Source organism: Mesoplodon mirus (genome assembly GCF_964341445.2).
Source record: "Mesoplodon mirus genome assembly, chromosome: 5".
NCBI lineage: Eukaryota > Metazoa > Chordata > Mammalia > Artiodactyla > Ziphiidae > Mesoplodon > Mesoplodon mirus.
In genome coordinates this window covers 53,160,300-53,187,572 of record NC_138980.1, presented here as the reverse complement: position 1 = coordinate 53,187,572, position 27,273 = coordinate 53,160,300, and positions in this window count along the sequence as shown.

Here is a 27,273-nt window from a genome sequence, read left to right as displayed (position 1 = left end):
TCCACAGTGGGACAGGCCACAACAGTGAGAGGCCCGCGTACCGCAAAAAAAAAAAAAAGAAAAAGATAATCTCAATAGATGCAGAAAAGTCTCCATCTATTGAGAAGCAGACAAAATTCAATACCCATTTATAATAGAAACTGTCCAGAAGTAGGCTTAGAGCGAACTTACCTCAACATAATAAGGGCCATATATGACAAACTCACAGCCAATATCACTCTCAATGTTGAAAAACTGAAAGCATTTTCACAAAGATCAGGAACAAGACAAGGTTGCCCAATCTCACCACTATTATTCAACATAGTTTTGGAAGTTTTAGCCACAGCAATCAGAGAAGAAAAAGAAATAAAAGAATCCACATCGGAAAAGAAGAAGTAAAATTGTCACTGTTGGCAGATGACATGATACTATACATAGAGAACCCTAAAGATGCAACCAGAAAACTACTGGAGCTAATCAATGAATTTGGTAAAGTAGAAGGATACAAAATTAAGGCACAGAAATCTCTTGTTTTCCTATACACTAATAATGAAAAATCTGAAAGAGAAATTAAGGAAACACTCGCATTTACCACTGCAACCAAAAGAATAAAATACCTAGAATAAACCTACCTAAGGAGACAAAAGACCTGTATGCAGAAAACTATAAGACACTGATGAAAGAAATGAAAGATGATACAAACAGATGGAGAGGTATACCATGTTCTTGGATTGGAAGAATCAACATTGTGAAAATGAATCTACTACCCAAAGCAATCTACAGATTCAATGCAAATCCTATCAAACTACCAATGGCATTTTTCTCAGAACTAGAGCAAAAAATTCCACAATTTGTATGGAAACACAAAATTCCCCGAATAGCCAAAGCAATCTTGAGAAAGAAAATCGGAGCTGGAGAAATCAGGCTCCTGGATTTCAGACTACACTAAAAGCTACAGTAATCAAGACACTTTGTTAACGGCACATAAACAGAAATATAGATCAATGGAACAGGATAGAAAGCCCAGACACAAAAGGTTCACCTTTTCTTTGATAAAGGAGACAAGGATATACAATGGAGAAAAGACAGCGTCTTCAATAAGTGGTGCTGGGAAAACTGGACAGCTACATGTAAAAGAATGAAATTAGAACACTCCCTAACACCATACACAAAAATAAACTCAAAATGGATTAAAGACCTAAAAGTAAGGCTGGACACTACAAATTTCTTCGAGGAAAACATAGGCAGAACACTCTATGACATAAATCACAGCAAGATCCTTTTTTTGACCCACCCTCTAAAGAAATGGAAATAAAAACAAAAATAAATAACTGGGACCAAATGAAACTTAAAATCTTTTGCACAGCCAAGGAAACCATAAACAAGATGAAAAGACAACCCTCAGAATGGGAGAAAATATTTTCAAATGAAGCAACTGACAAAGGATTAATCTCCAATATTTACAAGCAGCTCATGCAGCTCAATATCAAAAAAACAAACAACCCAATCCAAAAATGGGTGGAAGACCTAAATAGACATTTCTCCAAAGAAGATATAGAGATTGCAAACAAACGCATGAAAGAATGCTCAACATCATTAATCATCAGAGAAATACAAATTAAAACTACAATGAGGTATCACCTCGCCCCGGTCAGAATGGCCATCATCAAAAAATCTGCAAACAATAAATGCTGGAGAGGGTGTGGAGAAAAGGGAACCCACTTGTACTGTTGGTGCGAATGTAAATTGATAAAGTCACTATGGAGAACAGTATGGAGGTTCCTTAGAAAACTAAAAATAGAACTACCCTACGGCCCAGCAATCCCACTACTGGGCATATACCCTGAGAAAAACATAATTCAAAAAGAATCATGTACTACAATGTTCATTGCAGCTCTATTTACAATTACCCGGACATGGAGACAACCTAAGTGTCCACTGACAAATGAATCTATAAAGATGTGGCACATATATACAATGGAATATTTCTCAGCCATAAAAAGAAATGAAATTGAGTTATTTGTGGTGAGGTGGATGGACCTAGAGTCTGTCATAAAGAGTGTAGTAAGTCAGAAAGAGAAAAACAAATACTGTATGCTAACAAATATGTATGGAATCTTAAAAAAAAAAGGTTCTGAAGAACATAGGGGCAGGACAGGAATAAAGACGCAGACTTAGAGAGTGGACTTGAGGACATGGGGAGTGAGAAGGGTAAGCTGCGACGAAGTGAGAGAGTGGCATGGACATATATACACTACCTAATGTAAAATAGATAGCTAGTGGGAAGCAGCCGCATAGCACAGGGAGATCAGCTCAGTGCTTTGTGACCACCTAGAGGGGTGGGATAGGGAGGGTGGGAGGGAGATGCAAGAGGGTGGAGATATGGGGATATATGTATATGTATGGCTGATTCACTTTGTTATAAAGCAGAAACTAACACACCATTGTAAAGCAATTATACTCCAATAAAGAGGTTAAAAAAAAAAAACTAAACTAAAATAGAACTACCATATGACTCAGCAATCAATTGGGCATATACCCTGAGAAAACCATAATTCAAAAAGTGTCATGTACCACAATGTTCATTGCAGCTCTATTTACAATAGCCAGGATGTGGAAGCAACCTAGCTGTCCATTGACAGATTAATGGATAAAGAAGTTGTGGCATATATATACAATGGAATGTTACTCAGCCATAAAAATAAACGAAATTGAGTTATTTGTAGTGAGGTGAATGAACCTAGAGTCTGTCATACAGAGTGAAGTAAGTCAGAAAGAGAAAAACAAATACCGTATACTTGAACATATATATATAGAAGCTAAAGAAAAAGAAAAAAAATTGCTTCTGAAGAACTTAGGGGTAGGACAGGAATAAAGACACAGACCTACTAGAGAATGGACTTGAGGATATGGGGAGGGGGAAGGGTAAGCTGTGACAAAGTGAGATAGTGTCATGGACATATATACACTACCAAATGTAAAATAGATAGCTAGTGGGGAGTAGCCACATAGCACAGGGAGATCAGCTTATTGCTTTGTGACCACCTAGAGGGGTGGGATAGGTGGTTGATGGAAGAGGGAGCAGATGTGGGGATATATGTATACGTATAGCTGATGCACTTTGTTATACATCAGAAACTAACAGAACAATGTAAAGCAATTTTATTCCAATAAAGATGGTAAAAAATAAAATAAATACTCTTGCAAGTGAAAAATAAAAAAGAATGTATAAGTATCTATCATCAAGTGAAAAGCAGCCTTACCTAAATATGAAAAAAAAAAACCCACGTTATTTAAACTTCTAATATTAAGTCAGGTAAACAGAATTATTTCATTTTACTTAGCTATCTTTACCCTAAAAAAATCAAAATTTGCAGTGTATAATAATTCCCTTAACCTAGCCAGGAAGCAAATAGTAATAGGTAATACATTAAAAAATAACTGCAATGTTGAACTGGAGACAGGGAATTTGCTATACCATTTTCCAGACCTAAATGGAAGAATGGAGGGGAGCAGCAGTGTTTTGTTTTGTTTTAATGAAATTTTAATGATTTTCTTGTCGATCTAGGTGTAACTTTATTTTTCAAATTTCTTTCAGCGTATGCTTCTTGGGTATTTCCTGCTGACTGGTAAATTAACTTTGTTCTAAGAATTCTGTGAGGAACTTTTTACAGCATGAAATAGACTTGGACAGTTGTTTTCAATCTGCCCATTATGCAATGGTTCACCCTATATTTGTCATTTAATGACTGAATCTCTTAACAACACTCCCCAATGATTTGCAAAGTAATGAATTGTTCTTTTGTTATTATAATTAAAAAATATATATTTAAAACATTTATTGTGGGAAGATCAAATGTTTACCTGAGTAGGGAGAGTAGTATAATGAGTTTCCATGCATCCATTACCCAACTTCAGTAACTCATACTTAACTCTGTTTAATCTACCCCACACTTGCCACCTCAGCAAAGTTAAAGAAGTTTTCAGACAGTATGTAATTTCATATGTAAATATTTTTAATATATCTAGAAAAGATGGGACCTGTTATCTTTAAGATCATAATGAATCTGTGGTATACCTAAAAAATAACAGCTCTTTCTTAATAGCATCACACAAAGCCAGTGTTCAAATTCCCTCACTTGTATTATCACTTTTCCTTACCATTTGTTTCCATATTAGGGTCTAAATAAGGTCCAGATATTGTAATAGGTTGATATGAATTTTGACTCTCTTTTAAACTGTGTTTTTCTCTCTTCATCTCTTTTATTTCCTTGCAATTTTTTGTGAAAGTAACTAGGTCCTTGGTCCTGTAGAGTTTCCCATAGTCTGGACTTGGCTGAAATTATTTCCATGGCACTGTTTAATACGTTTCTATAGCTCTTATATTTTCAATAAAATGGAAATAAGATATAGAGACTTATTTCAATTCTAGCTCCATTTACTTTTGCACAACAATTCCACAGGTGGCATAGTGCATTTCAGTTAGGAGGCCCATATTTGACTGTCTTTCCTTTTCTGATGTTAACAGCCATGGTCTATATCAGTGCTACTTAATGTGTATTCTGTCGACCAGTGACATCAGTACCACCTGAGAGCTCATTAGAAATGCAAGTTAATAGGTTCTCCTGCAGACACATAAATCAGGGTCTCTGGAGGTGTGGCCAAGAATTTTTTGTTTTAACAGATTTCCCACATGATTATTAGGTACACTACATTTTGAGAATGGTTAACTTAGGTCAGTTAATTTATTATAGGTTGTAAGATTGTTGATGATATAACTATCATTTCTCTTAAAATTCATAGCTGTAATTCTACATTAACCCTTATGTTCTCACTTCTCTAGTCATTCTAGATATCTGAGCCTGTTCTCCAACAGACTCTCATAAAGTGCTTATAGGAAAAATATTCCGCATATTCTGGCATATTCATGATTTCTCTCGGTCTTTATACTGAAGCTCAGACTGGTTGAAAAGAAAACCTGAGGGTCATGTTTTCGTTCCTTGAATATTTTATATATGTTACTCCATTAATTTTTCCCTCAACATGCTATCAAGTAAAGGTTCAGATAAGCAGAAAAGTTGAATTTTATTAGGAACCTCAGTATAGCTGCCACCTAGATTCTACTATTAACATTTTCTACACTTCTTTTTACCACATTTACCCTTATCCTCCTCTATCAAAGCAACATATTTTTGATGCATTTCAAGTTAAATTGAAGACAGAGACACCTGCCTCAATACTTAAGCATGCATTTCATTAATGTTCATTTTTTTGTTTATATAAATTAACATACAACTAAATGAACACATTTTAAGTGTACATTTATTGAATTTCTACACATGCATATATGTGTGTAACCCAAACTGTTAAGATGTAGAATATTATTATCACCCAGAATTTTTCCTTATATCTATTTCTACTAAATCTTCACCAATCCTCCCTAGCATTCACTATTCTGGAACATCATTTATATAGAATTAAACTGTATATATTTTACATAATATTCACTCATGTTGTTTCATGTAGTTGTGCTCCTTTTCATTGCTGAATGGTATTACATTACATGAATATATCACAGTTTGTTTATCCATTCTTCTATTGATGGGCACCTCGGTTGTTTGCCCTTTTTGGTTATTATGAATGAAGGTACTACAAAAATTTATACATAAATCTTTTTGTTGACATTAGTTTTCTTTTTTTTAATGGGTAAATATCTGAGAGCGGAATTGTGGGGTCTTAATCTAAGTAAATCGTTAGTTGTATAGGAAAGAACCAGACATTTCTCAAAGTGGTTGTACTATTTTATACTCCCACTTGCTATATCTCCTTCTTCATATTTTTTGCCTTTTTTAAAAATTAGATTCTCTTAATCTGTAGGAGTTCTTTATGTGTCCTGGATACTAGTCTTTTGTTAGATATATGTTTTGTGAATATTTTATCAGAACCTGTGTTGTACCTACTCATTTTTTAATAACATCTTTTGATGAAAAATATTTTAAAGATGTCCATTGTATCAATTTTTACTTTTATGATATTTTCCTCTATGTTCCATCCAAGAAACTTTAGTATTTTTAAGTAAGAAAATATTTTCCTGTTTGAAAATATTTTTCTTTTTTTCCCCTAAAATCAACATGCTATTTGACTCTTACATTTAGGTGATTTTGTGTTCATTTGGTGTAAGATAGGGTCAAGGTTCATCTTGTTCATCTTTTTGCTTTATGGATATCTAGTTGTATCAGGAAAGTTTGTTGAAAAGACACTTCTTTCCTCATTGGAATTCTCTGGCATCTTTGTCAAAACTCAAATGGCCACATTAGACTGAGTTGATTCGATCTTGTTCTACTAATCCATTTGTTAATACTTATTCCAGGGCTTCCCTGGTGGTGCAGTGGTTGAGAGTCCGCCTGCCGATGCAGGGGACACAGGTTTGTGCCCTGGTCAGGGAAGATCCCACATGCCGCAGAGCGGCTGGGCCCATAAGCCATGGCCATTGAGCCTGTGCGTCCGGAGCCTGTGCTCCGCAACGGGAGAGGCCACAACAGGGAGAGGCCCACGTACCACAAAAAACAAACAAACAAACAAACAAAAACATTCCACTACCACATCATCTTGATTACTATAGTTTTATAGAAAGTTTTGTAGCAAGGTAGTCCTTCTTTTTCAAGAGAGCTTTGGATTACAATTAAATAGCAAAAAAATGGGCAGAGGATGTGAATAGATATTGGTGGTCAACAGGTACATGAAAAGGTGCTCAGTATCACTAATCATCAGGGAAATACAAGTCATAACCACTGCAAGATATTACCCCACACTGATTAGAATGACTATTATCAAAAAAACAAGAAATGACAAATGTCAGAGAGGATGTAGAGAAAAGGGAACCCTTGTACACTGTTGGTAGGAATGTAAGTTGTTGCCACCACTATGGAAAACAGTATGGAGATGCCTCAAAAAATTAAAAACATAGCTACCATATGATTCAGCAGTTCTTCTTCTAGTTATGTATCTTAAGGAACAAAATCACTAATGTTCATTGCAGCATTATTTACAATAGCCAAGATAATGGAAACAACCTAAGTGGCCATCAGTGGAAGAAGGGATAAAGAAAATGTGATTATATATATATATATATATATATATATATATATATATATATATATATATTAGTTACACACATACTTGCTGAAATATTATTCACCCATTAAAAAAAGAAAGAAATCTTGCCATTTGTGACAACATGGGTGGACCTCGAGGGCATTATGCTAAGTAAAATAAGTCAGACAGTGAGAGACAAATACTGTATTATCACATTTATATGTGGAATCAAAAAAAAGAGGTCACAGATATAGAGAACTGATTGGTGGTTGTCAGAGGTAGAGACTGGGGTTAAGGGGTGGGCAAAATGGGTAAAGAGGGTCAAAAGGTACAAACTTCCGATTATAAAATAAATAAGTTATAGGGATGTAATATACAAAATGGTGACTGTAGTTAATAATACTGTATTGCATGTTTGAAAGTTGCTAAAAGAGTAGCTCTTAAAAGTTCTCATCACAAGAAAAAAAAAATTAACCATGTATGGTGATGGATGTTAACTAATCTTATTGTGGGGTTGGCGGGTAAGTGCTTTGGTAGTCTAGGTGCTTTGTTTATCCATATAAATTGTTTAATGTTGTCAATTTCTACAAACATTCTGCTGGTATTATGTTTGAAATTGCATTGACCTAGAGATAAGTGATTTTCAGCTGGGGTGATTTCACTCCCCAGGGGACATTTAACAATGTCTAAGGACAGTTTTTGTTGTCCTAACTGGGGGAAGCATCTGGTAAGCAGAGTCCAGGGATATTGCTAAATATTGCACAATGCACAGGACACCAACCCACTCCCCTGACAATAAAAAATTATTTAGTCCAAAATGTCTAGAGTGCTAAGGTTAAGAAACCTGGCTACAGGTCATTTTGGGGAGAACTGATATTTTAATAACACTGAAATTTAAAATTCATGAATATTGTATAACTCTCCATTTATTTAGAGCTTCCTTTATTTCACTCAACAGGGTTTTACAGTTTACACTACAGTAGTCTTGCATGTGTCTTGCTAAATGTATTCCTTGGTGTTTTTTTATTTTTGACAAAATTTAAATTCAAATGCTGTCTTTTATTTTTATTGAGATATAAACTGTGAATACATGCTGACTTTGAGAATGTAATGTAAACATTTTCATCACATTAAGGACACCGATTAACATCTTTTTAATAAGTAATTTATCAGGAATTGATGTTAAATTTTGTAAAAAGATGTTTTTAGCATTTATGGAGATGATCATATAATTTTTTATCCTTATTTCTATTACAGTGATGGATTAAATGGGCAGGGTTTCCTAACATCACACTATTACTGCATTCCTAAAATAAACCTTACCAGGTCATGATATATGATTTCTAATTAAATTTTGCTTAATAATATTTTTATTTAGTTTTTTTGCATTGTTATTTTAAGCACGAGGTTTGTAGTATCTTGTGAACTTGAAAAAAATCAGGCTTTACTATCACTGATAAACTTTGTTCATTTGTATTTCTTTTTTTTTTTTTTTTTTTTTGCGGTACGTGGGCTTCTCACTGTTGTGGCCTCTCCCGTTGCGGAGCACAGGCTCTGGAGGCGCAGGCTCAGCGGCCATGGCTCACGGGCCCAGCCTCTCCGCGGCATGTGGGATCCTCCCAGACTGGGGCACGAACCCGTGTCCCCTGCATCGGCAGGCGGACTCTCAACCACTGCGCCACCAGGGAAGCCCCATTTGTATTTCTTTATTATGGTCAGAAATAGTTTAGGCTTTAGTATTCTAAATGGTTATTAAAATTCTGTAAAATCCTCTGTGCTCAATGTTTTATGTTGCTTTATTTTCTATAAAGATCTCATTGTTACTTCCCCCACCGCCCACCATGGAAAATTATCTGCTAAACCTTTCTATCTTCACAAGGACCTGTTTGGGCAAGTTATGTTTCTAGGAAATTAGACATTTCTTATAGGTTTTCAAATGTGTTGTATTCACAATTTTATACAGATCTTCCTTAACTTATAATGGGGTTATGTCCTGATAAACTCAACACAAATTGAAAATACAAATCGAAAATGCACTTAATACACCACAGAACATCATGTCTTAGCCTCACCTCCCTTAAATGTGCTCAGAACACTTATGTTAGCCTACTGTTGGGTAAAATCATCTAACAAGAATCCTATTTTATAATAAAGTTGTTGAATATCTCATGCAGTTTATTGACTACTGTACTAAAAGTGAAAAACAGAATGGTTGAGTACAGAATGGTTCCAACGTTTCAGTTGTGATTGCATGGCTGACTGGGAGCTGTGGCTCACTGCTATTGCCCAGCATCATGAGAGAGGATAGTACCTCATACTGTTAGCCCAGGAAAAGGTCAAAATTCAGAGTTCGAAGTGCAGTTTCTACTGAGAGTATATCTCTTTTGCACCATCGTAAACTCAAAAAATCCTAAGTCAAACCAGCAAAAGTCAGGGACCATCTGTAATAGTGATGTTCACTCTATGAGAGTGACAGACAACATTTTGTAATATTTTAAAATCTAGATATGTAAAAGAAAAGTAACATGCATGTATCTTGTCTTTCCTATATGAATTCTTTTATTAGTAACTAGTGGATGAGGGGAAACATTCTGTTATAAAATTATACTCCAAGTATATCACAAAACATAACATAATTAAGATTATATTTTACAACTGCAAGTGAATTAATTAATGTATGCTGGTATTAAGCATCAATAGATGCTAACATAAGAAAGAACAAAAACTAGATATTAGGTATCTCCCAGTAAAAGAACTTAAAACCACAAATAGTCATTCATAAGGGGTCAAACCTGAGTCTAATCAAGCTGATAATGTTCCACTGTCCTTTGTATATCCTGAAAACATATATATCTCTGGATCCACCTCCCAGTTTTCAGGTTATACAAAGGACAGTGGAATGTTATCAGCTTAAAATAGACTGTTATATTGATAAGATATTTCAAGTAAGCCTCAAAGTAAGTACAAAACAAAAACCAATAGTTGACACACACAAAATAAAGAGAAGGGGAAGTTAGAGTATTACAGAAAATCATCTATTCACAAAGGCAGGCAGGAGGAAAGGAAGAAAGCAAAAAAGGCACTACAAAATAGCCAAAAAATGATGAACAAGATGGCAATAGTAAGTCCCTATCTATAAGTAATTACTTTAAATATAAATGGATCAAATTCTCTAATTGAAAGTCACAGAGTGGATGATTGAATTTAAAAAGAGAGAGTCAAGCCCCAACTATATGCAGACAATAAGAGAGTCACTGCAGTTTCAAGAACACATATAGACTCAAAATGAAGAGAGAAAAAGATATTCCACACAAAGGAAAGCAAAAGAAAGCAGGAGTAGCTATACTTATATCAGACAAAATAGACTTTAAGTCAAAAACTATAATAAGAGACCAAAGTTGTTATATAATGATAAAGGGATCAACTCAAGAGGATATAACAATTGTAAATATATACACACACAACATTGGAATATCTAAATATAGTAAGCAAATATTAACAGATTTGAAGGGAGTAGTAGACAACTTTCAATAAGAGTAGAAGACTTCAATACCCTATTTTCAACAATAGATATATCATCCAGACAGAAAATGAAAAGGAAAACCTTGGTCTTGAACTACACTTTAGACAATGGATCTAACAGAAATATACAGAACATTCCTTCCAACAGCAGTAGAATGCAGTCTTCTCAAGTGCACATGGAACATGCTTTAGAATAGATTATAATGTTAGGTCATAAGACAGTCTAAAATTTTTTTAATATTGAAATCAATATTTTACCAAATATTTCTGACCACAGTGGTTTAAAACTAGAAATCAGTAACAGGAGGAAAACTGGAAAATTAACAAATTGTGGAAATTAAACTACATGCTTCTAAACATTCAGAGGGTCCATGATAAACCCAAAAGGGAAATAAAAATATTTTTGACACAAACAAAAATGGAAATACAACATACCAAAAACATATGGAATATAGCAAAAGTAGTGCTAAGAGGGAAATTTACACTAATAAATGCCTATGTTAAAAAACAAAATCTCAGCTTAACTTTACACATCAAAGAACTATAAAAGTAGAAAAAAGTGAGTCCGAAGTTAGCAGAAGGAAGGAGATAACAAAGAGCACGGCAGAAATAAATGAAGTAGAGAATAGGAAAACAATATTGTTTTGTTTTGATACAATAGATCAATAAAACTAAGATATACTTTTTGAAATATTAAAGAAAAAAATACATGAAAATTGCAAATGAAAAAGAAGATATTACAACTGACATCACACAAATACAAAGGATCATAAGGGACAGCTATGAAAAATTATATGGCAACAAATTGGACAACCTTAGAGAAATGAATAAATTCCTAAAAATATACAGCCTAAGAGGTTTGAGTCATAAAGAAAAAGAAAATCTGAACAGACCAAAAAGAAGTAAGGAAATTAAAACAATAACCAAAAACCTCCCAACAAAGAAAAGCCTAGGACAATTTGATTTCACAGGTGAATTCTACCAAATATTTAATGCCAATTCTTTTAAACTGTTCTAAAAAATTGAAGAGGAGATAATGCTCCCAAACTCATTTTATAATGCCAGAATTACCCTGATATCAAGACCAGACAAAAATACTATAAGAAAATATAACTACAGAGCAGTGTACCTGATAAATATAGATACAAAAATTCTCAAGAAAATACTAACAAACTGAATTCAATAGCACATTAAAGGATCATACACCATGATCAAGAGGGATTTATCCCTGGGATGTAAGAATGGTGCAACATATTCAGTGTGATAGAAGACATAAATAGAATTAAAAACAAAAATTTTATCATTATCTCAATAGATGAAGGAAAAGCATTTGACAAAATTCAAGTTCCATTCATGATAAAAAAAATACACGCACTACTATAAATAAAATAGATAACTAATAAGGACCTAATAATGTACAGCACAGGGAACTCCACTCAATATTCTGTAATAACCTATATGGGAGAAGAATCTAAGAAAGAATGGATATATGTATATGTATAACTGATTCACTTTGATGTACACCTGAAGCTAACACAATATTGTAAATCATCTATACTCCACTATTTTTTTTTAAACTCAACAAATTGGATTTAAAAGTAACATACCTCAATGAAATCAAGGTCATATATGACAAATCCACAGTTAACATTACACTCAAGAATGAGAGTTTAAAAGCTTTTCCTTTAGGATCAGGAACAAAACAAGGGTGTTGACTCCCATCACTTCTATTCAACATAGTTCTGGAAATCCTAGCCAGAGTAATTAGGCAAGAAAAAGAAATAAAAGGTCTCCACACTGGAAAGGAAGAAATAAAATTGTCTCTGTATGTTGATAGCATGATCTTTTATCTAGAAAATCTTAAAGACTCTAGCAAAAAATTGTTAGAACAAATAAACTAAGTAAAGTTGCACAGCACAAAATCAATATACAAAAATCATTTGTATTTCTATATGCTAATAATAAAATATCTGAAAAAATAAAGAAAATTCTATTTATAGTAGCATCAAAAATAATAAAATACACAAGAATAAATTAAACCAAGGAAGTGCAAGATCTATACACCAATATGAAATTAAAGAAGACACAAATAAATAGAAAAATATCTCATGTTCATGGATCAGAAGAGCTAACATTGTTAAAATGTCCATACTACCCAAAGTCACCTATAGATTCAATGCAATCCCTATCATAATTCCAATGGCATTTTTCACAGATATAGGAAAAAACCAATCTTACAATTTGTAAGGAACCATAAAAGACCCCAAATAGCCAAAGCAATTCTGAGGAAGAAGAAGAAGACTTCCTGATTTCAAACATACTACAAAGCTATAGTAATCAAAACGGTATGGTGCTAGCATAAAAATAGACACATGGGGCCTCCCTGGTGGCGCAGTGGTTGAGAGTCCGCCTGCCGATGCAGGGGATACGGGTTCGTGCCCTGGTCTGGGAGGATCCCATATGCCGCGGAGCGGCTGGGCCCGTGAGCCATGGCCGCTGGGCCTGCGCATCCGGAGCCTGTGCTCCACAACGGGAGAGGCCACAACAGTGAGAGGCCCGCATACCGCAAAAAGAAAAAAAAAAAAAAAATAGACACATGTACAAATGGAACAGAATCAAGATCCCAGAAATAAACTTACACATATACAGTCAACTAATATTTGAAAGTGGAGCCAAGAATATTCAATGGGGAAAGCATAGTCTCTTTAATAAATGGTGTTGGGAAAACTGGATAACCTTAAGCAGAAAAATAAAATTGGACCCCTATCTTACACCACTCACATAAATTAACTTAAAATAAATGAAAGACATATACATAAGACTTGAAACTGTAAAGCTCTTAGAAGAAAACGTAGGGGAAAAGCTTTTTGACATGGGTGTTGACAACAATTTTTTGGATATGACACCAAAAGCGTTAGCAATAAAAGCAAAAATAAATAAGTGGAATTACATCAAACTAAAACTCTGCACAGCAAAAGAAATAATCAATGCAGAATGGGAGAAAATATTTGCATATCATATATCTGATAAGGGATCAATATCCAAAATATATAAGGAACTCATACAACTCAAAAGCATTAAAAAAGATGTGATTAAAAAATGGGCAAAGGACTTGAAGAGACATTTTTCCAAAGTCAACATACAAATGTACTAACAAGTACATTAAAAGGTGTTCAACATCGCTAATCATCAGGGAAATGCAAATCAAAACCACAGTGAGATACCACCACATACCTGTTGGAATATGGTTATTACCAAAAAGACAAGAGATACCAAGTGTTTGTGAGGATATGGAGAAAAGGGAACACGGTGCACTGTTAGCGGGAATGTCAATTGGTATGGCCACTAAGGAAAACAGTATGGAGTTTCCTCAAAAAGTTAAAAATAGAACTCCCATATGATCCTGCAATCCTACTTCCAAGTGCTGTCTGATCCCTTCTCTGAGTACTCTCACCCCTGCTTAGCTGCTTCAGTCACCCCTACCTCAATGCTGTCGCTCACATGGTCCATGTGACTTGCTCACACACCATTTTTTTTTTTTTTTTTTTTTTTTTGCGGTATACGGGCCTCTCACTGTTGTGGCCTCTCCCGTTGCAGAGCACACAGGCTCCAGATGCGCAGGCTCAGCGGCCATGGCTCACAGGCCCAGCCGCTCCGCAGCATGTGGGATCTTCCCGGACCAAGGCACGAGCCCGTGTCCCCTGCATGGGCAGGCAGACTCTCAACCACTGTGCCACCAGGGAAGCCCGTCACACACCATTTTTATGTTTTGTAGAGGCATCACCTTCTCAGTTACCACTGTTTAAGATGGCAATTTTAAACATGCCTTCCCTGCTTTGTTTTATAATATAATCTTTATCATCTGTCCAACATATTACATATATTACTTATTTGTTTCTATATCTATACAGGCAGGCATTTTAAAATTGTGTTTTGTGTACTTCTATACTTCCAGTACCTAGAACAGAGTGGTGACTCAACAAATGTTTGGTGACAAAATGACTGATAGACAACTTAAGCCTTTGTGGTTTTTAGTGATGTTTCGTGTGTTGCTTAGTTCATGTGAAGCAAAAATGAATCATTTCAACATTAAATTTCTGGTGAGCAGCATATAGACCATTTTTACCTCATCTGCAGTGATAGGGGAGGGACCAAATATATCTGAGAGTGAGGCACACAACTACCATCCATGTAAGGCTCTTCGAGTAATGGGAACCGTCTTTAAGAGCTCTCAATCTGAGCTTTTCTCTATTCTCCACTGAAGCCAAAGGGTTTCGTTAACAGTCCTCCCACCTGAACTGAAGCAGACCGCGTTAGTATGTGTTGCACACTGTACTGTGCATTTATGGATCTGTGACAACAGTTTATTTTAATCCATTTGCTTAGAATAATAGAAATATATTAGACTGATACTTCTGATCTAGGTAATACAGTAATTTCATGCTTTGATTTTCTCACTCCACTCCAGATACATGGCAATGATATGTGAAATATAAATGAACAAATATATAACAAGAGAAGAATCAAAGCCATGAGCTGCTCTGGGCCCATCACAGACAGTGACTGTAGTTCAGCTCTTGAGTGAAAGTTAACAGGGGCTAAAATGTCTCTTTGCAAGAAGGAACACAGAAAATTAATCTTATGGGATGATCTGTAATAGACGTTAAAGTGTATACTGGTGTATATTTATGATATTCAAAATGTATATAGGTCACATTTACTTATATATTAAAATGAATCACAAACCATAGAATGGAAGAAATGAAACAAGAAAAGGTAGGTATAAAAGAGAAGCAAGTGGAAATCTATGCGATGGTGAGTTGCTGATTACAATACTCCTTTGGCTCTGTGGACCAGATTCGGAATACACAAGACCAAGGCTGATGGCAAAGGTTCTCTGGGACAGGCAGTGAAGCAGGCAGTGGGAACAGGGAGCTCACCTCCTTAATGTTAGTGGTCTAGAGAAAAGCTCATGGCTTCTAGCCAGAGCCTGAGATAAATCACCTCTAATCCTGGAGGGTAATCCTCCACCAATATTTCAATAAAGGCCGTCAGTTTTTAACTGGGAAAGCTATGGGCCCAGGGAAGCAGGGAATAAAGATGTAGACTCACTTCCAGGAGCTGGGACAAGCTGTGCACTAGCTTTGCTTGGATCTGACATAGCCCTGACATCATGGAACAGGCAATAATTCTGAACTACACTGGTGATGTCTTGCAAGATGGAAGCTAAGAGGGTCTCCAAGTCACTGCTTGGAAGGGAGAGCCCTGACATGATTTTTCATGAAAAGAAAATTTTTTAAAATGTTTGTTTTGTTATGCCCCTGAAATTTTAGATTTATTTTCTTTTTTGTCAAGTTGTATTAATAACCTAATTAATATAACTATTTTTGTTTGTTTAGTAAAATAAAAATAACAAGTTGAAAGGGTTAGTTAAAATATGCCAAAGGTCCTTTCTTGGTTTGGAAAAGGATAGAAATCTTGAATAGCTATAGAATTTTTATATAATTAACTATTAACTTTTCTGTCAATGCAACAAAAGTCAAAGGAGAGAACAAGAAAGAAACACAGAAAAAAAATGGTAACCATATGATAGAAATAAGTCCAAACACATCAATAATTATAATGAATATAATGAAATTGAACTCACTGTCTAAAAGACAAATATTATTATGTTACATAAAAATAGCAATATGTAGCTATGACCTATATAGAAGAAACACATCTAAAACACTCCTGAAATGAAGTTGAAATAAAAATGAGCTAGGTAGCAACATTAAAAATGGAAATAACATATTACAAGGCAAATCTCATTAACAGGAATAAAGAACACTACATAGTAATAAAAAGGATAATTCACTGAGAAGATATAAAACCTGTTAACTTTGGATGTTCACATCATCCTGGCATTAAAGTATGTGAAGTAAAAACTGACAGCATAAAAAGGAATTGACAAATCCACAATCATATTGGGATATTTTAAAACACCTCTATGAGAAAGTGATAGATGAAGTAGACAAGAAAAAATTAGCAAGACTGTAAGAATCTTAAACCAGTAAAAATAGGCACATATGCTTGTGAAACTACACATTTATCTCTATATCTGATAAAGCAATACTCTAAATTATTCTCTTGAGATCAGAAGAATTCAACTTTTAAAAGGAATTCATTGTAATGCCCTATTCCTACTAAGATGAATTTAAATTTTGAGTATCTTCTGAGCAGAAAAAAATGGGAGCTACCAATTATCTTTGCATTTGCATTCCTGGTTTTTTAGTTAGCGGTAGTGATAATATAATGCACCATTTGCATTGCTTTCATTGGCTTTAGGAGATTTTATCAGTTTAAACTTTTTTGGATTAAAGTTCAATGACATAAACCATGAGTACCACATGTACGCTTGGCTAGGAAAGTTCTAAGTGAGAAGTATTTAAAAGTTAAAGAATGCTAAATGGAGTACTATGGAAGATAGACATTATGGAGTAATTTATTTGAAGACACTGTTGTACAGCTTTTTGATAATTACATTTAACTCTTTAAGGATTGTGTCTGTTGAGATAGTACTAATGGTGGTTGCTTTGGGGAGGAGTGCCTCAAGGATGTTTTAAATTTCTTTTCATCAAAATAAATAGTAAATACATATCTGTATTACAAAGACTGGAATTAAATATTTTATAAGGTAAGAAATGACTTTAAAGACTATACACTCATTCAGGCATGCATAAACTGTGGGGCAAAGACACAAAGTTGGTTTCAGATTTCAAAGAACTGCCATCATGTAATCTTCTTTGACCTTCATGCATTAGTTAGGAATCATTCATGAAAAGGAAGCCCTCTGTCTCAAAAAGCAAAGGAATACATTTTAGACACCTGAAGTAAAACACTGTATACATTACTGAATCTGCAGCATTGAGATAATGAGAATACCAAATGAAAATTTGTGTCATGCAGCTAAAAGGTACTTACAAATCTATACCTTTAAATTTGTTACTAAACAAATGGAAAATAAATGCCTTTGAATCTCTAGAAGTTTTTTTTTTTAAAGTAAAGACAACCCGAAGAACATAGAATAAAGATTACAATAAAGACAGTTGAAATTTATAGGAGAGAAAAACAAAAGAGAGAATTGACAAAACTGGAAAGTCATTCTTTTTTTTTTTTTTTTTTCCGTACGCGGGCCTCTCACTGTTGTGGCCTCTCCCATTGCGGAGCACAGGCTCCGGACGCGCAGGCTCAGCGGCCATGGCTCACGGGCCCAGCCACTCATGTGGCATGTGGGATCCTCCCAGACCGGGGCATGAACCCGTGTCCCCTGCATCGGCAGGCGGACTCTCAACCACTATACCACCAGGGAAGCCCGGAAATTCATTCTTTGAAGATAGTCTGACAGAATATAAAAACCTCTAAAATGACCGATTTACAAATTGGTGGGGAGGAGGCAGAGAAAAGGCACAAATAAATAAAATCAGAAAGGAAAAAAGGAAAAGTATAACTCACTAGTATGCGGGGGCTAGAAGATACTAGAGAGCTGATTATGGGTCAATTCCATGTTCACTGATGCCATGTTGATAGCTTGAAATCTACCATGCCAAAGTATTTATACCATGGAAATTGACAAACACTACAAATCAATGTTATTTTGGGGGATACAATTTACCAGCATACTATTCCCTAGCTATAGGAGAATCTTTAAACATTATTAATGAATAACTTTATGTCAATAATTTTGAAAACAAAACAGGATTATTTTCTAGAAAACTATAAATGACCAAAACTAATATGAACCAATAAGCATTGAAAAATTGAATACATGTAAAAGTGTCCCTTCACAGGAGATTCAAAATCCATACAGTTATTCTGTCAAATTTAAAATATATTTCAGAAAGTAGAAAAAGAGTAAGCTACTCAACTCATTGTATGAGGCACATATAATCTTAATTCCAAATAAGAAAAGGACAGTATAGAAAAGAATCACAAATCAATATCTTCTAGGAACACAGATAAAAAGACTCAAGAAAATAAATGAAGACAATTTATCAGCATATTAAAATAAACAAATACACAAATATATAGATAGAGGTATACAGAATAAGTAGGGTTTCTCATGATTGTAAGATTATTTAAAATGAGAAAGTCTATAAAAATATACTACTTTAACAGATATAGAGAGCAAAATGTGATCATTTCAATAGAGGCAGAATAAGCATTCAATAGAGTCCAACATTTTTTGTGAAGAAAATTATTATCATTTAAAAATAAAAGGTGATTTTCTTAACCTGACAAAGGATATCAATGAGAAGACTAGAGCAAATATATATAGTGACTACATTTTAGAAGCAATCTGGAAAATTAATAAAAAGATAAGGGTAGTCTCTATCGCTACTTCTTAACATGTACCAGAGGATTCAGCCACATGAAAAAACAAACAAACAAAACAACAGAAGTGATACAGGCATTGCATAGGAAGAGATCTTTGAACTTCAATTAATAAATAAACTTCATACAGTAGTCTGCAAGGCACTACTTGACCCGACCTATGTACCTCTTCAAGTTCCTTTCATTACACTCTCCCTCCTGCTTTGTCCTCTGGCTACATTTGCCTATTGTTAGATTTTTATTTAGGGTCTTGATCTGTTTTCCCCCTTTTTCTAGAATGTTTTTTCCCAGGCTCTATTCATGACAGGCTCCCTGGAATTTAGTCCCAGCATTGATGTACTTAGTATATGCCCGTTTATTTCCTTCTTTGCACTTGTCACAGTCTGTAATCCATGACTTAGTTGTACATTTAGTATTGATTACCTTCCCTTTTGTCTGCTAGGTAAAGGTATAAAAATGTCTTTTTTGTTTATTGTCATGTCTTGAGAGCTCAGCACAGTGCACGGCACAATATATACTGCTCTGTCAGTATTTGCCGAAGGACTGATGAGTAAATCAATAAATATATTAGCACACATACTAGAAACTCCTCATGGGATACAGCATCTTCTTTCCTGGATACTCTTGAGAGATGTTATCAAACTTTTCTCCTCTGCTCTCCACTTTTACAGAAATACGGATTAATCTTGCTTGCGACGGCTCATTTATTTTTCAGACAGTATGGTGTCCTTATTTGGACATAATTTCTCTTCATTAAAATCATAAATACCATTATATCTCACTGAAAGTCTGAAGTTAAACCTAGGCCACCAGGGCTGGATCTGGGCTACTCAGAGAATTCAGAAGTATCTTTAGTGGGTGGCTTTCTGCTAGCTCCATGTACTTACAACATCTTAGAAGAGTAGAAAGGAAACGTAAGTACCATATCTATGGATATGTATGTACACACACACACATAAAATGATCTAAACCTACTTCCTGTATATTATATTATTTTATTTAAACTAGGATAACACCTTTCCACTTATCTACTACCTACATCATATGTAGTATAGTAACTAGAAAAATAATATATAATATATAACATGTAATATAATTAATAAATAGGTATATTACCTAATTACCTATATATTGAAGATATCAACCTCATTTCAAGCAAAAGAGTTTTCCTTGAAAAGCTATTATTAAAATGATAGTACCCTAGAATCAAGAAAATAAGGTAATCAAGCTGGAGTTAAATGCTCATTAAATAAACTGGCCACTGGGATCTGGAGAACTTAGATATCCTCTGTGCAATGGCCCTCTCCAGTGACCCTGTGATAAAAGTGTCAAATCATGAATACTTGTAAATCAATCGTGCCACTTAGCACTAATGAATTAAGAACCACCTCGTAAAGACTGTCCAATTCCTGACTAATGAAGTGACAGCTGACTTGACCAGGCCTGCTGAGCCTGGTTCAAATAGAAACTGACTCTTCAGATTTTTCTCCTGTCATCTTTAGTAAGACCCACCATCAATGAATTTGGGGCACACATAAGGGGAATCTACATGATGACATACTTTGTTCCATTATGTTTATTTTTTCTACCACTTTCTGTGGAATTATAATTAGAAAAAGGTCAAGGGCTTCCTTCTGTGTTCTCTGCTTTGAAGAAGCACAGCTATTGGGAGGCCACAGGGAATAAGCCGACTGGAAAGCTAAGAGATCAGATGCAACACGTTTGACATATCCAGACATGCACAGAGGCCGCTTGGCTACACATTTGGCTACTGAGGCCATAAGAAAAAGTGGTTATCAGTGGGCTTTCCCTTCATCTTGCACACGCTTAGGAGCGGATGTGGAAAATGTTGGGTCACTACTGTATGTTTGAGAAATCTGGTCAGAGCGACAAATATGACAACAGGGAACAGAGGTGAGCTCTGTTTTCAAGTTAGACCCTAATTATGCATGCCATATTCCATTCATTTTGCTGTTATCATAGAAAAACCTACAGATTTTCCTCTTTAAGAAAGCCAGAGCAAGACTGAAGAAATCATTTTAAATTACCGGCTATGATCAGTTCATGGCTTAGCAAAATTATACTGAATATCTGAAAATATACTGAATATCTGGTCGTGAGTGTATGTTCCTTTATTCCTACATGCAATATGCGTTTTCCCCATGCTTTGGCTATTGTGGCCTGATTGATAGTCTTACTTCATTGTACATCTCACACACGTGCATGTACCTAGTCCCTTGTTTGGTTTAACAGTAATCAGTGGAATAACCTGAGCAAGAGATAGCTGGTAGCTAGAATAGGGCCATACCCTGGTCCTCTACTCTGTGAAAGAGCCACTGTAAAACCAGATACCTCGGATTTCCAAACTGGATTTTATTCGCTCAGCAGCACAGAGATCCAACAGTAACATACCCTGTTCTCTCTGGGCAGACAATCCCCTTGCCTATGGGATGTCTGGGTCAAGTTGTGCCATGTACTACTTTTAACTTCCATAACTATGTGTTCTAAATCAGAGCAAAGCATCAGATTGAGATGGGGGTTTGTACTAAATAAGTGGTAACATTTCTTGCAACCATGAGATTCTAGGATTCTATAAAATCTCCTGGAGTTTGTCATTTGGAGACAAGCTCCCTGGCCAGTGTGGTTATTATGGAGTCCTCAACAAGTCATGTGAATGATCAGGATCAATCTGCACCTTAATCTCTATAAAATACTTAAGTGGAAAAAGGTTATCTTTTTCTGAACTCAGCAAAAAGGTGGGGGAGAAACCTTAAGTTTGAGAACCTGTAGGAAGCAATAAAACACACTGATGCAGAATGACCATGAACACAACAGAATATGGTGATTTGAATGTTTGGGTTCTGGATTCAGAACAGAACCACTTGTGATTAAGATCTCTGCTCCTGAGTCAGCTCTTGCAAGCCACTTTAATAAGTCTTAATTCTTCTTTTCCCTTTTGTAAATAGGGATAACAGACCTAGTTCATAGGATCATTGTAAAATTACGTAAGATAAAACATATAATCAGTATAGTGCCTCACATTTAGCAAGGCTTCACTCAAGGTTACATTTATTATCATATAATCTATTCACTTCCAGTTATTTACCTCTCCCATATTTATTTTTACTCAGGTTCTCTGGGTTTAGTAACCTAATATTGTTCAGGCTCTTCATCTCACATGAGCTAACAAAACAAGCTCTGATTCACTTCCCTTCCATGGAACACTGAGCCTTCACATCTTCCTACATTAAAGTAGCAAACAGGAAAACAATTCCTAAATCTATGCATTACATGTGTAGAAAACCAGAGAGAGGGAAAATACTCTATCAGATAATCTTTATATTGAACATTCTGGGTTCCTGGATTTGGGTGTTTAATTCAGTTGGCAACTGACATTCCTGAAGCATATCCAAACAAATCCAAGGTATGACAGTATTTGCTTTTCCCCTGTGTTATAGTCATTCACTCAACAACTATTTGATTATATAGTAGACTCAGAGAATTTTGACACTAGAAAGGAGCTTAGAAATGATCTATTATAATATCTCTTTTTCAAGAAATAGGTCCAAGGGGGTTAAGTGCCCTGTTTGTAATTCCAGAGTGAGTAGAAAATAAACAAAGCAGAACAAAGCATCCTGCAAGGCAGTGTGGGAAAGAAAATGACAATTAGGAGCTTCCATTTAGTCTCCAGGATCTTAAAGGCTAATGAGGAAATGAGACAGGTACATAGATAACTGTAATGAAAGATAGAAAGCTAACAACTGTTATGGGGATTTTAATAGGATAAGATGTTACTTCCAGCTAAAAGAAATGGTTGAAGTAGAATCTCATGTCTCTGCCATCTCAGCATCCATTCCCCTTTCTTCTGTTAGTAGAATTAATATTTTCCTTTCAGAACTCATCCTCCATCACTCTCCATTTCTACAGTATAGGTGGAACTAACCTCATCCCCAAGACCAGGGTCAGCATATGACCTTGTCAATAAGAGTACCACATTCCCCAGCCACAGCAGTTACCTTAGAGATGGGCACATGATCCAATGGCAGCCGTGAGAAGCCTACCCAGAACTTTTGTTGAACATAGTAACAAATAGATTTTCTCACTTTCGTAGGGTTGGTATGCTAGTAGAACATATTCTTGAAGCTACTGGAAGCCATTTTTGCACCTCAAAAGGAGATCTTGATGAAAAATCTATTCAATACAAAAGTAATCAGAGCCAAGAGATAGAAACATACAGATTTCCTGATGATATCATTTTATCAGCTAGATCCAGGTATACTTAAGTGAATGCAATGTATGGTCTTTTCAATTTTATAGTGATATAAGTTAACCCGGTTTAATGTGGGATTTTAATTTACAAATGAGAGCAGTAATATATTAACTTCACCTTGATGGATTGGAAAATATTAGACACGTGTGCACAAAAAAGAGTTAGAATGTGGAGCTGTAAATAGAAGGTAGAGATATGAAAAATATAGATTAATCTGGGAAATACAAAGCCTACTGTTGGTTGAAACTATAATGAGTGAAGAGACACAGTGAGAGAATGAGTTCGGAAATGTGGGATAAGATTAGATTTTGGAAAGTCTTCAATCCTACGCCAAAGGGTTGAGCTTGGAGAGGAAACAGGAGACACCAAAGACTTTAAAGAAGTTTTTGGCATAAGCAGAGCTGTGCTTTAGAAAGAGTAAGCAGGACATTGTATCTAAGGTAGATTTATAGGGAAAGGATTTTCTCTCTTGTGTAGAGAAGGCTGTGTGATAGACATGTTATTAATGTTCTTGTAAAGTCTCTTTTCTTTTTCACAAGCAACACTATACTTCTATTTTCTTTTGACATAAATTTGTGTTCTGTGAGTCTATTCGTTCCGCTGATATTTTCAATTGCTTAAATGTCACTCTTGGTTCCTGGGAAATTCTGGGGGTGCCATTTCACATTCAGACACCTACATTCACTTCCAGTGATTATTTATAACATCTAATCTCTCCTTCTTGAAATTGTCTTCAACTCAACATTCCTCAATCCCGTCACCATTAACTTAGCATAATATGAGAAAAAATAATTATACCCATCACAAGCATGGCTACACTTGGGAATAAGTTTTCAATAATAATAATAATACCTTACATTCTTATGAATTCTTTTAAATTTTTTCATGCTGCCTTAACAACTATTCCCTCCTAAAGTAATCCAAATAACTTGTTAAATAACCATGAAATTTTTGATCCTGCTTTAACCAATTAGAAGACTACAGCCCAAAGATGCTAAGCTGGTTACTTACAAAGAAAAGATAATTAGGGGGCCAGGCTTTTAACTCCAAATTTCAGACCCTGCCCCAGAAGTCTTTCCATGACTCCAACGTCATATTTCTAAGGCATTATGGAGTTGAAAGAGGATTGCTCCATCTAGGTGAAGAATAAATTCACTTAGGGACACTTATATGCTTTGGGATGAAAGGTGATGATAAATTTTGTGACAGTAAGCCTTTTGTTCTGTAACTTCACCAGTGTTTCTTGAGGGTTAAGATTGACATAACCAAGCATTTATATTAAATACAGAAAGTCAGCTCATACTAGAGTCACTAGTTTGACAATGTCTTAGGAAAGAAGGTCTGATCACCCTTCCTGCAAAAGGAAAATCTTGCCTCCGAGTACCAAAAACAGTTTTGCTCACGCTTCAGCAGATGTTGGAATTATACAGAGTGCTTATTAAAAATGCAGATTCCGTGGGGAGACCTTCAAGATGGCGGAAGAGTAAGACATGGAGATCACCTTCTTCCCTGCAAATACATCAGAAATACAACTACATGTGGAACAACTCCTACAGAACACCTACTGAATGCTGGCAGAAGACCTCAGACTTCCCACAAGGCAAGAAACTCCCCAAGTACCTGGGTAGGGCAAAAGAAAAAAGAAAAAACAGAGGCAAAAGAATAGGGATGGGACCTGCACCTCTGGGAGGGAGCTGTGAAGGAGGAAAAGTTTCCACACACTAGGAAGACCCTTCACTGGCGGAGACAGGGCTGGTGGCAGGGAAGCTTCAGAGCCATGGAGGAGAGCACAGCAATAGGGGTGCAGAGGGCAAAGCAGAGAGATTCCCTTACAGAGGATCGGTGCTGACCAGCACTCACCAGCCCGAGAGGCTTCTCTGCTCACCCTCCGGGACAGGTGGGGGCTGGGAGCTGAGGGTCGGGCTCTGGAGGTCAGATACCAGGGAGAGGACTGGGGTTGGCTGTGTGAACACAGCCTCAAGGGGCTAGTGCACCACAGCTAGCCAGGAGTGTGTCCAGGAAAAGGTCTGGAACTGCCTAAGAGGCAAGAGACCATTGTTTCGGGGTGCACAAGGAGAGGGAATTCAGAACGCAGCCTAAATGAGCTTCAGAGACCAGCGTGAGCCGCGGCTATCAGCGCAGAACACAGAGATGGGCAAGAAATGCTAAGCCTGCCGCTGCAGCCACCAAGAAGCCTGTGTGTGAGCACAGACCACTGTCCACACCTCCCCTCCCAGGAGCCTGTGCAGCCTGCCACTGCCAGGGTCCCGTGATCCAGGGACAACTTCCCCAGGAGAACACACGGCACGCCTCAGGCTGGTGCAACGTCATGCTGGCCTCTGCCGCCGCAGGCTCGCCCCACATTCCATCCCTCTCCATCCCCCCGGCCTGAGTGAGCAGAGCCCCCAAATCAGCTGCTCCTTTAACTCTGTCCTGTCTGGGCGGGGAACACACGCCCTCAGGTGACCTACACACGCAGAGGCCGGGCCAAATTTGAAGCTGAACACCAGGAGCTGTGCGAACAAAGAAGAAAAAGGGAAATCTCTCCCAGCAGCCTCAGGAGCAGCAGATTAAATCTTCACAAGCAACTTGATGTACCCTGGATCTATGGAATACCTGAATACACAACGAATCAACCCAAAATTCAGGTGGTGGACTTTGGGAGCAACAGTATATATATATTTTTCCTCTTTCGCTTTTTGTGAGTGTGTATCTGTGTGATTCTTTGTGTGATGTTGCCTTATAGCTTTGCTTTTACCATTAGTCCTAGGGTTCTATCTGTCCGCTCTGATTTTTGTTTTTTATATAGTTTTAGCACTTGTTATCATTAATGGGTTTGGTTTTTTGGTTTGGTTGCTCTCTTCTTTCCTTCTTTTTTTCTTCTTCTTTATTACTTTTTGATTTTCTTTATTTTTAATAATTATTTTTTATTTTCTATTTTAATAGCTTTATTTTATTTTAATTTTATTCATTCATTCTTTCTTTTTTTCTTCCTTTTCTTCTGAGCTGTGTGGCTGACAGGGTCTTGGAGCTCCAGCCGGGTGACAGGCCTGTGCCTCTGAGGTGGGAAAGCTGAGTCCAGGACACGGGTCCACCAGAAACCTCCCAGGTCCACGTAATATAAAACGGCAAAAGCTCTCCCAGAGATCTCCATCTCAATGCTAAAACCCAGCTCTGCTCAACGACCAGCAAGCTACAGTGCTAGACACCCTATGCCAAACAACTAGCAAGACAGGAACACAACTCCACCCATTAACAGAGAGGCTGGCTAAAATCATAAAAAGGTCACAGACACCCCAAAACATGCCACTGGATACAGTACTGCCCAAGAGAAAGACAAGATCCAGCCTCATCCACCAGAACACAGGCACTAGTCCCCTCCATCAGGAAGCCTACAAAACCGACTGAACCTTAGCCACTGGGGGCAGACAGCAAAAACAAAAGGAACTACAAACTGGCAGCCTGCTTAAAGAAGGCCCCAAACACAGTAAGTTAAACCAAATGAGAAGACAAAGAAACACACAGCAGATGAAGGAGCAAGGTAAAAACCCACTAGCCCAAACAAATGAAGAGGAAATAAAAAGTCTACCTGAAAAAGAATTAAGAGTAATGATAGTACAGATGATCCAAAATCTTGGAAATAGGGCTTCCCTGGTGGCGCAGTGGTTGACAGTCTGCCTGCTGATGCAGGGGACATGGGTTCGGGCCCCGGTCTGGGAAGATCCCACGGACTGGTTGGGCCCATGAGCCATGGCCGCTGAGCCTGTGCATCTGGAGCCTGTGCTCCACAACGGGAGAGGCCACAACAGTGAGAGGCCCGCGTACCACGAAAAAAACCCCAAAAAACAAAAAACAAAATCTTGGAAATAGAATGGAGAAAATACAAGAAACGTTTAACAAGGACCTAGAAGAACTAAAGAGCAAATAAACAATGATGAACACAATAAATGAAATTTAAAATTCTCTAGAAGGAATCAATACAGAATAACTAAGGCAGAAGAATGGATAAGAGACTTGGAAGAGGGCCTCCCTGG